General features: G+C 43.4%; 1 protein-coding gene across 3 annotated transcripts in view; it reads left to right on the top strand.

Moving 5' to 3' along the window:
• Nucleotides 1-16982, top strand: part of CFAP299 (cilia and flagella associated protein 299) — a 1086689-nt gene that overhangs the window by 1027456 nt on the left and 42251 nt on the right. Inside the window, exon 6 of one of the 3 annotated variants that reach the window (XR_010186026.1) lies at nt 9519-9609. The exons of the other annotated variants lie outside the window; for them this stretch is intronic. The gene's annotated coding sequence lies outside the window, so the exon portion shown is untranslated. The remainder of the gene's footprint in view (nt 1-9518; nt 9610-16982) is intronic. 3 annotated transcript variants of the gene reach the window in all.

Raw genomic sequence — 16982 nt, 5'->3', positions numbered from 1 at the left:
GGTGCCTGTGGCTACCGGTGACCTGGAGGATTCCAGATCCCTGGACGTAGTTAGAGCCTTAAAAATTTATGTAGCCAGGACGGCTAGAATTAGGAAAACAGAGGCTCTGTTTATCCTATATGCGGCCAATAAGATTGGCGCTCCTGCTTCAAAGCAGACTATTGCTCGCTGGATCTGTAATACGATTCAGCAGGCTCACTCTACGGCTGGATTGCCGGTACCAAATTCGGTTAAGGCCCATTCCACTAGGAAGGTGGGCTCTTTTTGGGCGGCTGTCCGAGGCGTCTTGGCTTTACAACTTTGCCGAGTGGCGACTTGGTCGGGGTCAAACACTTTTGCTAAATTCTACAAGTTTGATACCCTGGCTGATGAGGACCTAGCGTTTGCTCAGTCGGTGCTGCAGAGTCGTCCGCACTCTCCCGCCCGATTGGATGCTTTGGTATAAACCCCATGGTCCTTACGGAGTCCCCAGCATCCTCTAGGACGTAAGAGAAAATAAGATTTTAAACCTACCGGTAAATCTATTTCTCCTAGTCCGTAGAGGATGCTGGGCGCCCGTCCCAGTGCAGAAACTCTGCAAGACTTGTATATAGTTGTTGCTTACATAAGGGTTATGTTACAGTTGACATCGGTCTTGGACCGTTACTGTTGTTTTTGTTCATACTGTTAACTGGTTATGTATGTTCCAGGTTACATGGTATGATTGGTGTGGGCTGGTATGAATCTTGCCCTTGGATTGCTAAATCCTGCCTTGCATTGTCCATCTCCTCTGGGCACAGTTCTCTAACTGAGGTCTGGAGGAGGGGCATAGAGGGAAGAGCCAGTGCACACCCATAGTCAAAGTTCTTTTTAGGTGCCCTATCTCCTGCGGAGCCCGTCTATACCCCATGGTCCTTACGGAGTCCCCAGCATCCTCTACGGACTAGGAGAAATAGATTTACCGGTAGGTTTAAAATCTTATTTTTCCGCTCAAAATTCTACACACAATACCCCATAATGACAACGTGAAAAATGTTTTTTTTTTTAGATTTTTGCAAATTTTTTAAAAATAAAAAACTAAGAAATCACATGTACATACGTATTCACAGCCTTTGCCATGAAGCTCAAAATTGAGCTCAGGTGCATCCTGTTTCCACTGATCATCCTTGAGATGTTCCTACAGCTTAATTGGAGTCCACTTGTGGTAAATTCAGTTGATTGGACATGGTTTGGACAGGGCCGAAACTAGGGTTTTTGTCACCCGGGGCAAGGTAGTCATTTGACACCCCCCCCCAAACAAAAAAGATTTTTCTTTACAATAAATAAATAAAAAAAATAAAAAAAATAAACAATTTAAAATAAATAAATAAATGAATAAAAATATTATATATATATATATATATATATATGTATATATATCTTTCAGAACTTTTTTACCTGAAAAATTGCCTTTTCTAACATAAATTTCATATCCAGGAAAAAGTGTCCCCATTTTACACATTGCGGCAGGCACGTGTCCCCATTTTACACATTGCGGCAGGAAAAAGTGTCCCCATTTTACACATTGCGGCAGGCACGTGTCCCCATTTTACACATTGCGGCAGGCACGTGTCCCCATTTTACACATTGCGGCAGGCACGTGTCCCCATTTTACACAGTACGCTGGCAAGTGTCCCCATTTTACACATTGCGGATGGAAAAAGTGTCCCCATTTTACACATTGCGGCAGGAAAAAGTGTCCCCATTTTACACATTGCGGCAGGCACGTGTCCCCATTTTACACATTGCGGCAGGAAAAAGTGTCCCCATTTTACACATTGCGGCAGGAAAAAGTGTCCCCATTTTACACATTGCGGCAGGCACGTGTCCCCATTTTACGCATTGCGGCGGAAAAAGTGTCCCCATTTTACACACTGCGGCAGGAAAAAGTGTCCCCATTTTACACATTGCGGCAGGAAAAAGTGTCCCCATTTTACACATTGCGGCAGGAAAAAGTGTCCCCACTTTACACATTGCGGCAGGCACAGGTCCCCATTTTACACATTCCGGCAGGTGTGGGGAGAGGGAGGGAGAGAGAGAGAGAGGGAGGGAGAGGGGCTGACTTACATTTGAAGCGGTTCTCGACGCTCTTCAGCTGCCTCTCCCTCCTCGTCTGCGCGGCTCCCCCTTCTCCCTCCTCGCGAGTGCCCAGCACGGGGGGTGGGGTTTCGTGGAATGACGCGTTTGCGTCGTGACGTCACGACGCAAACGCGTCATTCCGCGAAACCCCGCCCCCCGAGCTGGGCACTCGCGAGGAGGGAGAAGGGGGTTTCAAGAAACGGCACTGGCGCATAGAGGGTGTTAGGGGGTCTCGGCGCCCCCTCCAATCCGGCGCCCAGGTCGCCTGCCCCCCTAGCCCCCCCCTAGTTTCGGCCCTGGTTTGGAAAGGCACACACCTGCCTATATAAGGTCCCACACTTGACAGTGCATGTCTAAGCTCAAACCAAGCATGAAGTCAAGGAATTGTATGTAGACCTCCGAGACAGGATTGTCTGCTGCTTTGAAGGTTCCAATGAGCACAGTGGCCTCCATCATCCGTAAATGGAAGAAGTTCAGAACCACCAGGACTCTTCCTAGAGCTGGCCGGCCATCTAATTTAAGCGATTGGGGGAGAAGGGGCCTAGTCAGGGAGGTGACCAAGAACCCAATGGTCACTCTATCAGAGCTACAGCATTCCTCTGTGGAGAGAGGAGAACCTTCCAGAAGGACAACCATCTCTGCAGCAATCCACCAATCAGGCCTGGATGGTAGAGTGGCCAGACGGAAGCCACTACTTAGTAAAAAAGCACATGGCAGCCCACCTGGAGTTTGCCAAAATGCACCTGAAGGACTATCAGACCATGAGAAACAAAATTCTCTGATCTGATGAGACAAAGATTGAACTCTTTGGCGTGAATGTCAGGCATCATGTTTGGAGGAAACCAGGCACCGCTCATCACCAGGCCAATACCATCCCTACAGTGAAGCATGGTGGTGGCAGCATCATGCTGTGGGGATGTTTTTCAGCGGCAGGAACTGGGAGACTAATCAGGATAGAGGAGAAGATGAATGCAGCAATGTACAGAGACATCCTGGATGAAAACCTGCTCCAGAGCGCTCTTGACCTCAGACTGGGGTGACGGTTCATCTTTCAGCAGAACAACGACCCTAAGCACACAGCCAAGATATCAAAGGAGTGGCTTCAGGACAACTCTGTGAATGTCCTTGAGTGGCCCAGCCAGAGCCCAAACTTGAATCCGATTGAACATCTCTGGAGAGATCTGAAAATGACTTTGCACCTACGCTTCCCATCCAACCTGATCAAGCTTGAGAGGTGCTGCAAAGAGGAATGGGCGAAACTGCCCAAATTTACTGTAGTTATGCCAAGTTGTGGCATCATATTCAAAAAGACTTGAGTTTGTAATTGCTGCCAAAGGTGCATCCCAAAGTATTGAGCAAAGGCTGTGAATACTTATGTATATGTGATTTCTTAGTTTTTATTTTTAAGAAATTTACAAAAGTCTCAAAAAAACTTTTTTCACATTGTCATTATGGGGTATTGTGTGTAGAATTTTGAGGGGAAAAATGAATTTATTCCATTTTGGAATAAGGCTGTAACATAACAAAATATGGAAAAAGTGAAGCGCTGTGAATACTTTGTGGATGCACTGTGTACTTTAGTAATGCATCTGTCATGGTTCCACTTTGCACACTGCTAAATAAATGCAAAAGTGTGGGATTGGATTATAAAACAGTTAAATGGATAAGAACCTGGTTGCAGGATAGGAACTGATAATTACAGTGCATTATATGGAGAGAAATGTTACCAGTGGAGAATCTCAGGCATCTGTACTTGGACCAGTACTCTTTAATATCTTTGTTGGTGACATTGGAAATGGTATTGAAGGGAAAGTATGCCTTTTTCCAGATTACACAAAGGTATGCAACAGTGTAGAGATACCAGGAGGAGTAAAACAAATGATTGATGATCTAGGTAGACTTGACAAATGGTGAATAAAGTGGAAACTACAGTTTAATGTTAAAAAAATGCAAAATCATACACTTGGGTCTCAAAAAATCAAAGGCTAAATATAGTATCAAGAGCACTATAATGGAAACTTCTGCGGATGAAAAGGATTTAAGAGTCACTATTTCAAGTGACTTAAAGGCAGGAAAGCAATGCAACAAAGCAATGAGAAAGGCAAGTCAGATACCTGTACTTGGTTGCATAGGGAGAGGAATTAGTAGCAGGAAAAAATAAGTAATAATGCCACTGTATAGGTCATTGGTACGGCCTCATCTGAAATACTGTTTACAGTTCTGGAGGCCATATCTCCGGAAGGATATAAATACAAATAGAGAGTGTACAAAGAAGGGCATCTAAAATAGTGCATGGCCTACATCGCAAAACATACCCAGAAAGACTAAAAAATCTCAAAATGTATAGTTTGGAGCAGAGAAGAGAAAGGGGGGGTCATGATAGAAACTTTCAAATATACCAAGGGTTTTAACTAGAGATAAGTGGGTACGGTTTTACTCGGATTTACTCGGATTTACCCGAATCTCCTTATTGGCTATCGGACGTCACGTGTTTTGGTTAGCCAATAAGAAAAATCTAGAAAATAGGAAATGGCGATTATTCTGGCGTAAAGAACCAAGTAAATCCGAACCGGCTCATCTCTAGTTTTAACAAAGTACAGGAGGGAAACATTCTACAAAGGAAGAAAAGTATTGGGACTCAAGTACATAGACTGAAACTTGATGGAGGTAGGTTCAGGGTAAATTTAAAGACAGATTACTGCACAGAAAGGGTAGCGGATAAGTGGAATAGTCTCCCTTCAGATCTGGTAGAGGATAAGACAGTAGAGCAATTTAAACATGCTTGGGATCGGCATAATAATATCCTTACAATGAAAATAATACATAAACACACAGCGCTTATATAACCACCAAAAAATCTATTAACATTAACTGTTTTAATTGATATCAAGTTTCTGCAGCTCCAACTGGTGGTACTGTTCCACCCACTAATTACCAGAAATATAAAAGAACTTATAAAGGAGCGCTAAAACAAAGATATACAATCAAATAGAATTATAATCAATTTATTTAAATACACTCCACATAGAGCACAAAAATAAAATTCATAAAATGTGCAATTGCTTCAATCCCATGCCCTTATTCCTCTGACGAAACCGCTTGCCCTATCTGCGGAGAAACGCATAAGGAGGGCACTTTTGACTGATCCCGTTGCCCTTAGTTTCTGCATTTCATCTTGTGACCTGTGGCAGGCCGGCGAGCCGCTTGACCGGGGATACAGCTGAAGCGGGACCTGGCTAAGGAGGCCCGCTCCCCGTGTAATAGGAGCCGCGGTGGCCGTGAGTATCCAGCAATTCATACTACGGCTGGGAAGGAGCTTTAAAAGGGGTCGTAGCATACCGCTGTGTTCATCTCCTCACACAGCGCTCTCCCCCGTTCTGGACATTCATCTAAAGTGGTACCACAGAGACTGTGAAAATTTGCACTAAAGGGACCAGTGTGTCCATATAATATACAGTTGATACAAATTGGTCACAAGCAGACCTATGGATTGTTACTCAGGGAAACCTTAATGGACGGTTATTTGGAAATAAGGGCATGGGATTGAAGCAATTGCACATTTTATGAATTTTATTTTTGTGCTCTATGTGGAGTGTATTTAAATAAATTGATTATAATTCTATTTGATTGTATATCTTTGTTTTAGCGCTCCTTTATAAGTTCTTTTATATTTCTGGTCCTTACAATGAACTAAGGCTTAAAAAGGGTTTAGATTACATAAAGGATAAAAAAAAGGTGCAGACTAGATGGGACAAGTGGTTCTTATCTGCAGTCAAATTCTATGTTTCTATGACTTTTATTCCTTACATTCATGCATTCCCTACCATCTAGTACTCAAGTCAGCACCGCCAGATGGGGCATAAAGGGCCACCAGGGAAATGTATTGGTAGGGGCCCATGCTTAAGGGTTTTGGTCAGTCACCAGAGTGGGTGTGGCCAGCCACCACAGAGGGTGCATGATCTGGGCCCGTTTATAAATATACATAGTAAACATTGATATTGCATGCACGATAAAGTACCAGATCGATAATAGCAATGCACTGTAGTAAATACACCGTAGTCCTGGAAATGCTGTAAAATGTAACATATGTATAATAAGCAAGTTATAATGGCAAGAGTACACTGTAATTTGGCACAATATGGAGGCACTGTAGTGTGGCATAATATGAACTGGGGCACTGTAACATGGCATTATTTGAAGTGGAGGGCACTCTGATTTGGCACAGTATGAACAGGGTGCACTGTAATATGGCATAATATGAGCTGGGGTCCATATCTGTCATAATGTTGTTTGGGGATACTATGTGGCATAATGTGTTATGGCAGCCCTACATATTGACATAATGTAAACTAGGGAACTATGAACTATGACGGTTCATAAAATAAACTAGGCCACTTCTGTGGGGCATAATATTAACTAGGGCACTATTATGGTTCAGAAAATGAACTAGGGCACTAATATGGGGCACAAAATTACTAATTGCTGCAGAGAGGTGTCTATCAAGAATCATTGGGATAGAAGACCCTTCAGTATGTTGCAATGGGGCCCACAAGGTCCTGGCTACGCACCAAGAACAGCAAATGATATTTACTGATACAGTAATTCCTTTTCCTTAAAAAAACCACATAGCAGTCCACATTTCTTTCTCATTTTATTTGAGATGTTATTGGGGAAGAGGAGGAGCTGCATTAAATATGGTCTAGGGTGTTAATATGTAGACTGTCTCTACCTCGACTTGATGGGAAGATACCCATTGAGGTGACTACCATGGTGTTTAGAGAAAACTGTTAATATTATCCACTGCTCTAACATGAAAGAAGTTTAGTTTTTTTGTCCCATTGTAAAAACTGAAATGAACTCCAAGGTATGAAGATGAGATGGGGTGCTTATTCTCACTTCTTCATAACAGGTTTATTACTCCATCCATCAGAAAAACAAAGAGTATTGACTTGCTCCTAGCGAACTCATTTGAGCCAGAGAATACAGAGATAAACTCACTGCCGTCATTAGCTTCATATGGATATAATACCTTTAGAGCACCACTATACATGAAATATCTGTCAGTATACCAGATAAACTAAACTAAACATTTTTCATTTGTTTTCTTCCTCCTAGAAGAATGATTAATCTCCTGTTTATTTGTTCTTCTGACTGGCTGACTTGATAAATGTCCATGTAATGAATTCCATTCTTTATTAAACTGTAGCAACATTTGTTCAATAGTTACCTAATAATAGAGCGTAGCTACATCAAAGACTGGGGAAATTTAATAAGACAATGTTGGAGGTTGCCAAGGACAGTTTCTGTGTGTTGTGATTTATATAAAGATGCCACTTATTATTAAATGACAATCATACACTGAAGCAATCACTGTATTTAGTTTGTCCGCCAACCTGGTGCATTTTCTGGCTCCCGTTTGCCTTTCTATTTGACATTTTTGTACTAGAGTGCACAAAATTGTATTATTATTATTATTATTAATATGGCTTCACAAGAGTCCTGCAGTGCCTCACAAAGTACATAAGCAAATGAACAAAACAAGAAAATAGTGATTTACAGTACAAGACAATGCAAGACAAGTACATGGCATATAAACATTTCTGCATCAGTGGTAATAACACTGAAACAAGCAACTGGGTGGTAGAAAACAAAAGTTAGGTGCTGTTGTAGGGAGTATGGAGTAAATGATAGTATATATACGAAAGACACACAGCCACCTCGTCCACCCAGGAACACCACTCTTCAACACAACCTATACAACAAAATGGGTGATTCCAAAAGCGCTGCCTCCTTGTGGATGAATCAATTTTCTAAGGAATGGTTCCTTCTTTATTTAGCTGTCCCACATTTCTCGGGTAACAGGAAAGAAATAGAAAAATCTTGTTATACAGCTTATATTATGGTTTGATAGAGTATGGACTTTACCAGTAAACTCACTTAGCCACAAAACAATGCATTCACATTAAGGTATCTTTAAGCATGTGGACTACTTTGTCTCACTCTAGTTAATTGGTAGACAGTACATATCAGAAGACAAACCCCTTCGGAGGACACACTCACCTGGGACCAGGAGTAGAAGTTTCTCAAAAGGTATCTTTATCTCTGGTTCCACTTTTACCACACGTGTATTAACCCAGATCCTAGGTAGACACCAGTAGTCTGACACAGAGTCTTCTGTCATCAATCTTTTATTCCCAATTAAGGCAAAATATAGACAGTTTCTCAGCAGTAAAAGCAATAATAAAAAAAATATTTTTATCTGCAAGTCCTCCATATAAAAAAATATATTTATTCCACAAAGATAAAAATAGAATAAAAAAGTAAAAAAAACACAAAAGTACATAAAAAAACTCCCCACAGGATGTATCTTCACCTCCCTGCCTTCTCACCCAGAATGAGTGGAGATATAGATATAGATGACTTCCACTAGATTAAAAAATGGGTAGATATGCATCCATAGAGAGCCTCCCTTTACCATCAACGCTTTTCAGACACAAGTTGTCCTTCCGTAGGATGTATAGGGAATAGATCAAGGACCGACATATATACCCATTCTCATGGTCACATGTCTAATAGATCCCCAATACTACCTGGACTGGATTACACCATTACATAAAACACATTTTATATTACATCACCATAAATACAGAACGTCTCCGGGGATAGTTCCCCCAATGTCCGCAAAGGTCATAGTCTCTCTTATTTGTCCATAAAGATCCATGGATCAACGTTTATTAAAATGAAAATGTCACCAAAGTCCAGAGTTCATTGCTGAATTTTAAATAGTCCTTCTACTCGGATGTCGTTCCCGCCATTTTTTCTCTAAAGACGGGTTGTACGGGAGCCTGCCACCATGCTTCCAGTCAGTTTCCAACCGCTGGCTGTTTCCCGCCACGGCTTCCAGTCTTTGGAATGCAAACACCAGAACTAGTGGTGACGACTTCCAGTTTCATGGAACGCACAGCGTCAAACCTGCGTTTTGGGCAATCCGTAGTGTTATAGAGGAATCTGGCACCATTGTATAGTAGTCCAAGGACATGGGGACATATTTCTTATAAAGATTAATCCACTCAGAAAATCCTTATTTGTTAACCAGCAGACCAGATATACATATACAAAGAATGAAAAAAAACAAGATTAATATACTTCAAACATAAAAATGAGAGTATTTCACCTATAAATAACATTTAATTTCGAAGTCCACATTCAACCCTTTTTGGCTCCTGTGTTTTTAATACGTACATAGTTTTAATTTCCATATGGGACAATTTATTGTCTCTATCATTATTTCTCCAATTGGGTTCTATTGTTTCAATGCCACAGAACGTCACCAGATGTTTAATATCACAATTATGTACTTGTTTAAAGTGCATCGATACATTGTGAGTCTCAAACCCTTTTTTTTATATTTCTCATATAAGTAAAGGAAAGCAAAGCACATGAGGAAAGAGGACCCTGCTCATGGGAGCTTACATTCTTAAGGAGAGGGGCAGACAGACAGGAGTTACACAGGTAGGATAGACAGTGGTCATGGAACAGAGGGTTAGGGTGAGAGTTGACTGTGTTTGAGATGCATTCATTTGTGGCATGAAGAGGGCGGCAGGAGTGTGAAGGGAGATGAGGTCAGAGATGTAAATGGGAGATGAATGGGTAAGGGTTTGTAAGTAAGTGTGAGAGGCTTGAATTGGGTTCTGAAGGCAAAGGGGAGCCAATGTAGGCTTGCAGAAGAGAGGAAGCAGACATAGTATATTTAAAGAGAAATATGTATCAAGCAGCGGCATTCAGGAAGGATTGGAGTGGAGAGAGGTGGGAGGCCAGAGAGAAGTGGTTACAGTAGTCAAATCTGGAGATGACCAGTGAGTGGATGATGGTCTTAGTAGCATCCAGGATGAGAATGGGTCTGATCCTGTAAATATTTTTGAGATGGAAATGGCAGGACTGCAAAATGTACTGAATGTGTAGTTTGAAGGTGAGCGAGGCTTCCATGATAACTCCAAGACAGTGCACTTTCAGTCTAGAGGAGATGCTAGTGCTATCAATAGATAATGAAAATGTGGGAAGAGAGGTTATGCAGGAGGGTGGGAAGATGATCAGCTCAATCTTAGATATCGTCAATGAGCTCACCTAAAGAGGACGTATAGAGGGAGAATTGGAGGGGTCCAAGAAATGAACCTTGGGGTACACCAACGGCTAACTGTAATAGCCTCCGAGTTCCGTCGATGTGGGAATTTTGTAAAAGTCTGCCCATTTTGCTAAAGCAGCAATCATTTACAGGGCAACACCAACCTGTTTTTTTCCTTGTGAATGATTGCTGCTTTAAAAACAAAACAGCAGACTCGCACAAAAGTCCCACACCCCCTGAACACGGAGGCTATTACATTTAGCCGCAACTGTTAGTGGAAGTGGTGGGGAAATGGTAGTGGTTATCAGAGGAGACAGAGAAGGAACAGTCAGAGAGGTACGAGGACAGCCAGAAGAGAGCAGTATCATGTAGACCAGGGGTGTGAAGGATTTGCAGGAGGAGAGGGTGGTCCACAGTGTCAAAAGCAGAAGATAGGTCAAGGAGAATGAGCAGAGAGTAGTGGCCAAAAGTTGCCAAATGTAATTTGTCGAGGGTTATTTATCAAGTCGTTATGACCTTAACAAAAATGTTAGCACTGTTTTAGGGCTTCAATATTTAGTACAAATATAAGTATAATTTATAGCAGCAACTGCATTGCTGGAAGTTAAATCATTTGAATTGGAGTATTCTGTTATATTTTCTGTATTGTTTAGTGCTAGAGCTGTAAGCATGTCCTGTTGGAAACCATCTACATGATATGTTCAGCAAAAGTTGAAAAAAAAAAAAAAAGCCTGTGCCTTTTATGAAAATTAACTGCATGCTAAAGAGCCCTACACATTAGGCGACCCCCCGCCGAGCTGCCCGACGGTCGATACGGCATACAGGCGACCTGGCGGGAGGAGGTGAAGGGGGGGTTTCTTCACTCCCCCTATCACCTGGCTCCATATGCATGCATGCTAATATGGACGAGAGTCCATATTGGCCTGCATGCACAAGCGACCCGGCACCAACGATGAATGAGAGCGGGGCCTACACACGTTGGTGCCTACACACTGACTAATATGAATGAGTTCTCGTTCACTAATGAACTAGAACGTTCATATCGATCAGTGAAATTGCTAAATGTGTAGGACCCTTAAGGATTGATCTTATTTATTAGTACTCATCTACATAAACAATAACCAAAGTTATACATGTTTTTTTTTGTAGGTTTTATATTATAAATATATGTTCAGATTATTATTTATATATTTTTATATTTATTATAATCATTATTATTATTATTATTATTATTATTTACTGTGAATGTCAGTGCTGAAGCAAACATTGGAGGGCACCCTAGATATTGACTGCATACTACACTTGTTAGCGCAACCCAGTTCCTACATTGAAGTGATGCCCTCACTCCTTCTACTTCTTATCTTGGCAGGCAGGGGATAGATAGGTAAGTAACAACAGCCAGTACCTTTACATGCTAGAAGCTTCTGGATTTATGTCCTTCATGTCATCTGCCAGGTTCTCCATGTGGTTGAGTTACCAGAAAATCAACTGGAGGAGTGACATTGTATCACTAACTCAGTTTTAGATGCCCCACCTAACCTTTGGCAATCTAGGCAGCTACCAAGGTTCTATGGGGTCATTCTGACCCGTTTGCAAGCTGCAGTTTTTCGCAGCCGATCGAAGGGTCAGAACTGCGCATGCGTGCAAAGCACAGGTGCGTCGCTGCCGGGCAGCAACGAGAATAAAGAAGAAAGCGTTCGCAGCGGCGAACGCAAGAAGATTGACAGGAAGAGGTCGGCCGGGGGGTTGGCAACTGACCGTTTTCTGGGAGTGCTGTAGAAAATGTAGGAGTGTCCGGCCGAATGCAGGGAGGGATCCTGATGTCAGCTCCAGGAAGGATCATCACAGCAGGTAAGTATTGAGCTGTGCAGAGACTGCACAAACTTTTTGCTTGTGCAGTCTCTGCACAGCGGATCGCAGCCCTGCACAGCTAATACCCCCTCCCCTGTAGGTGGCGACTACCTGATCGTAGTAGTGCTAAAAGTAGCCTGCTAGCAATCAGGTCGGAATGACCCCCTATACACCAAACAAAAAGTCAAGGTGGGACTTAACTGGCGCTATGACAAATCACATTCGTATCGCCTGCAGGAATACCCTTTTCCAAATTGTGAATATTTTGCTCCAGAAGTTCACATGAAAAGGAGAAGATATCACATATCGTGAAATTCCATTTAATACATCAAAAATGTTAAAAACATGAACATAACATGGCAATTCATTTCATCCAGCATGAATTCCACATAGTAAAGGCAGTGGTACCCCCAGGCTGAGCAAAGTAATTAGCAGCTGTTCCAGAACTGTGGGCACAGTTCCAAAAGCAGTGGTGTATGTTGGAGTCATGAACACTCTGACCACTCCTCCTGTCGCTGGTCCTGTCTGCTGCCAAACTGGTTGTCCACCTACCGCACCAACGCATTTCAATCCCGCGATGGGATCTTTTTCAAGGTAGTGTGTGGTATCCTAATACAAGCTGTGGGTTTTTAAACCCCAGCTATCCAATCCGGGAAGCCGGGACGCAGCTGACCGCTATACAATAATTACCTAAAAGTCCGTGGTCAGTTGTTGCGCTCCGAACTTCCGGCTGTAGCCATAGTTACTACAACAGCGTCTCCTAGTTAACCTCACGCTTTTCTGTATATATGTGGTTATCATGGTGACGCGGCCTTTCCTTCTTTAGAGATATCCATCACGTCACTTCTGGTTGCCGTAATCATACTGAAATCCCAGTCACTATATGATTTGGACCTCTTAGTGCTTTGTATGCTTCATTGGATTTTCATTAAATTTTCACCTTTAAAAGAACTTTTAAATAGAATACAGGTCTGTCCCGTCACGTCACTTCTGGTAACATGGTTGATATCTAAAGGGCTTAGTGCTTCTTGCGGCCCTTAAAAATAGAAATGGAAACGATGGAAGTATGAATAGCAGAAGCAAAAAATAATGAACAGTACATGATTCAAATTCTATTGTGTCTCTATACCTACATCTTTTTTAAGGAAATACCGCAAAGTAATAATAATGTAATAAAATCTAATCGTACCCAAATACTATATGCAATGTGATCAGGTATAAGTAACAACCCTCCTTTCTAACAGAATTCTAATAGATGTAAACATGATAGTCTGTCAATCAAAATGGTAAAAGCATGTGGATATAAATAAATTAATTAAAAACCGTTGACATTAAAAACATGTGGGTAATTTATAGATAAAATCTATCATAAAAACCATTTGATTTCAAAGTCTGACTTCAACTTCCCAGGTTGTAAAGTACCCAATTCATAGACGGTTCTCATCTCTGTTTTGGCTAATTGGCTGGAGATATCCTTTTGATGCCAATTGCCCTTAACATGTTTTAAACCACAAAACCTGCTGATTGCAGAGCTATCACTATGATGGCATCTTCTAAAGTGCTCGGACAGTGCATGCATAATATTCTTAATATTCCAGAGATGTTCTCCGATGTGCACTTTCAAAGGTCTTGATGTCCTGCCTATGTACCATAGCCCACATTTACATTCTATGCTGTACACGACATTGTTGGTATTACAGGTCACAAAGTCCCGTATTTTGAATGCATTCTGAGTAATTGTTACTTCAGATAGTTTCTTCCCACTGCCTTGTATACTTTCTCTGACGTCCTAGTGGATGCTGGGGACTTCGTAAGGATCATGGGGAATAGCGACTCCGCAGGAGACTGGGCACAGCTAAGAAAGATTTGGTACTACCTGGTGTGCACTGGCTCCTCCCACTATGACCCTCCTCCAGACTTCAGTTAGAATCCTGTGCCCGGCTGAGCTGGATGCACACTAGGGGCTCTCCTGAGCTCCTAGAGAGAAAGTATATTTTAGGTTTTTTATTTTACAGTGAGATCTGCTGGCAACAGACTCACTGCAGCGAGGGACTAAGGGGAGAAGAAGCGAACCTACCTAACTGGTGGTAGCTTGGGCTTCTTAGGCTACTGGACACCATTAGCTCCAGAGGGATCGACCGCATGGAACCGGCCATTGATGTTCGGTCCCGGAGCCGCGCCGCCGCCCCCCTTACAGAGCCAGAAGCAAGAAGAATCCGGAAAATTGGCGGCAGAAGACATCAGTCTTCACCAAGGTAGCGCACAGCACTGCAGCTGTGCGCCATTGCTCCTCATACACACTTCACACTTCGGTCACTGAGGGTGCAGGGCGCTGGGGGGGGGCGCCCTGAGAAGCAATAAATACACCTTGGCTGGCAAATATATCACAATATATAGCCCCAGAGGCTATATATGTGATAAATACCCCTGCCAGAATCCAGAAAAAAGCGGGAGAAAAGTCAGCCGAAAAAGGGGCGGAGCTATCTCCCTCAGCACACTGGCGCCATTTCTCCCTCACAGCTCCGCTGGAAGGAAGCTCCCTGGCTCTCCCCTGCAGTCTACACTACAGAAAGGGTAAAAAAGAGAGGGGGGGGGGCCACTAAATTTAGGCGCAATATACATATAGCATTTATAAGGGGATATAATTTAGTTAATCCCTGGATTATATAGCGCTCTGGTGTGTGCTGGCATACTCTCTCTCTGTCTCTCCAAAGGGCTTTGTGGGGTCCTGTCTTCTGTCAGAGCATTCCCTGTGTGTGTGCGGTGTGTCGGAACGGCTGTGTCGACATGTTTGATGAGGAGACTTATGTGGAGGAGGAGCAGGTGCCTATAAATGTGTTGTCACCCCCTGCGGGGTAGACACCGGAGTGGATGGACTTGTGGAAGGAATTACGCGAAAGTGTCGACTCCTTACATAAAAAATTTGACGACATGCCAAATGCGGGGCAGCCGGCTTCTCAGCCCGTGCCTGCCCAGACGTCTCAAAGGTCATCAGGGGCTCTAAAACGCCCGCTACCTCAGATGGCAGACACAGATGTCGACACGGATACTGATACCAGTGTCGACGACGATGAGACTAATGTAATGTCCAATAGGGCCACTCGTTATATGATTGAGGCAATAAAAAAAGGTTTTACACATTTCTGAGGTGACCCCAGGTACCACAAAAAAGGGTATTATGTTTGGGGAGAAAAAACTACCAGTAGTTTTTCCCCCTTCTGAAGAATTAAATGAAGTGTGTGAACTAGCGTGGGCTTCCCCCAATAAAAAATTGGTAATTTAAAAAAAATTACTAATGGCGTACCCTTTCCCGCCAGAGGATAGGTCACGTTGGGAAACACCCCCTAGGGTGGATAAAGCACTTACGCGCTTATCTAAAAAGGTGGCACTGCCGTCCCAGGATACGGCCGCCCTAAAGGAACCTGCTGACAGAAAGCAGGAGGCTCTCCTGAAAGCTATATATACACACACTGGTATTATACTGAGACCAGCTATTGCCTCAGCATGGATGTGCAGTGCTGCAGCTGCATGGTCAGACTCCCTGTCAGAAAACATTGACACCCTAGACAGGGACACTATATTGCTAAACGTAGAGCATATTAAAGACGCTGTCTTCTACATAAGAGATGCACAGAGGGATATTTGCCGGTTGGCATCTAAAATAAGTGCACTGTCCATTTCTGCCAGGAGATGGTTATGGACCCGGCAGTGGACAGGTGATGCAGATTCTAAAAGGCACATGGAAGTTTTGCCTTATAAGGGTGAGGAGTTGTTCGGGGATGGTCTTTCGGACCTAGTGTCCACAGCAACGGCTGGGAAATCAGCATTTTTGCCACATGTCCCCTCACAACCAAAGAGAGCACCGTATTATCCGGTACAGTCCTTTCGCCCCCAAAAGAGCAGACGGGGTAGAGGCGCGTCCTTTCTGCCCAGAGGCAGAGGTAGGGTAAAAAAGCTGCAGCATACAGCCACTTCCCAGGAACAAAAGTCCTCCCCCGCTTCTTCTGCTAAGTCCGCCTCATGACGCTGGGGCTCAACAGGCGGAGCCAGGTACGGTGGAGGCCCATCTCAAAAACTTCAGCAATCAGTGGGCTCGCTCACAAGTAGATCCCTGGATCCTTCAAGTGGTATCTCAGGGGTACAGGCTGGAATTCGAGACATCCCCCCCCCCACCGTTTCCTCAAATCTGCCTTACCAACGACTCCCTCAGAAAGGGAGGCTGTGTTAGAGGCAATTCACAAGCTGTATTCCCAGCAGGTGATAGTCAAGGTGCCCCTACTTCAACAAGGACGGGGTTACTATTCCACAATGTTTGTGGTACCGAAACCGGACGGTTCGGTGAGACCCATTTTAAATTTGAAATCCTTGAACACATATTTAAGAAAATTCAAGTTCAAGATGGAATCGCTCAGGGCGGTTATTGCAAGCCTGGAAGAGGGGGATTACATGGTATCTCTGGACATCAAGGATGCTTACCTGCATGTCCCCATTTACCATCCTCACCAGGAGTACCTCAGATTTGTGGTACAGGATTGTCATTACCAATTCCAGACGTTGCCGTTCGGCCTGTCCACGGCACCGAGGGTATTTACCAAGGTAATGGCCGAAATGATGATACTCCTTCGGAAAAAGGGAGTTTTAATTATCCCATACTTGGACGATCTCCTGATAAGGGCGAGGTCCAGAGAGCAGTTGTTGGTCGGCGTAGCATTATCTCAGGAGGTGCTACACCAGCACGGTTGGATTCTGAATATTCCAAAGTCTCAGCTGGTTCCGACGACACATCTACTGTTCCTGGGGATGATTCTGGACACAGTCCAGAAAAAAGTGTTTCTCCCAGAGGAGAAAGCCAAGGAGCTGTCATCTCTAGTCAGAGGCCTCCTGAAACCAAAACAGGTGTCGGGGCATCACT

This window comes from Pseudophryne corroboree, chromosome 1 (assembly GCF_028390025.1).
Source record: "Pseudophryne corroboree isolate aPseCor3 chromosome 1, aPseCor3.hap2, whole genome shotgun sequence".
Classification (NCBI taxonomy): Eukaryota; Metazoa; Chordata; class Amphibia; order Anura; family Myobatrachidae; genus Pseudophryne; species Pseudophryne corroboree.
The sequence above is the reverse complement of the archived record's forward strand: the minus strand, read 5'-3'. Positions and strand labels throughout refer to the sequence as shown.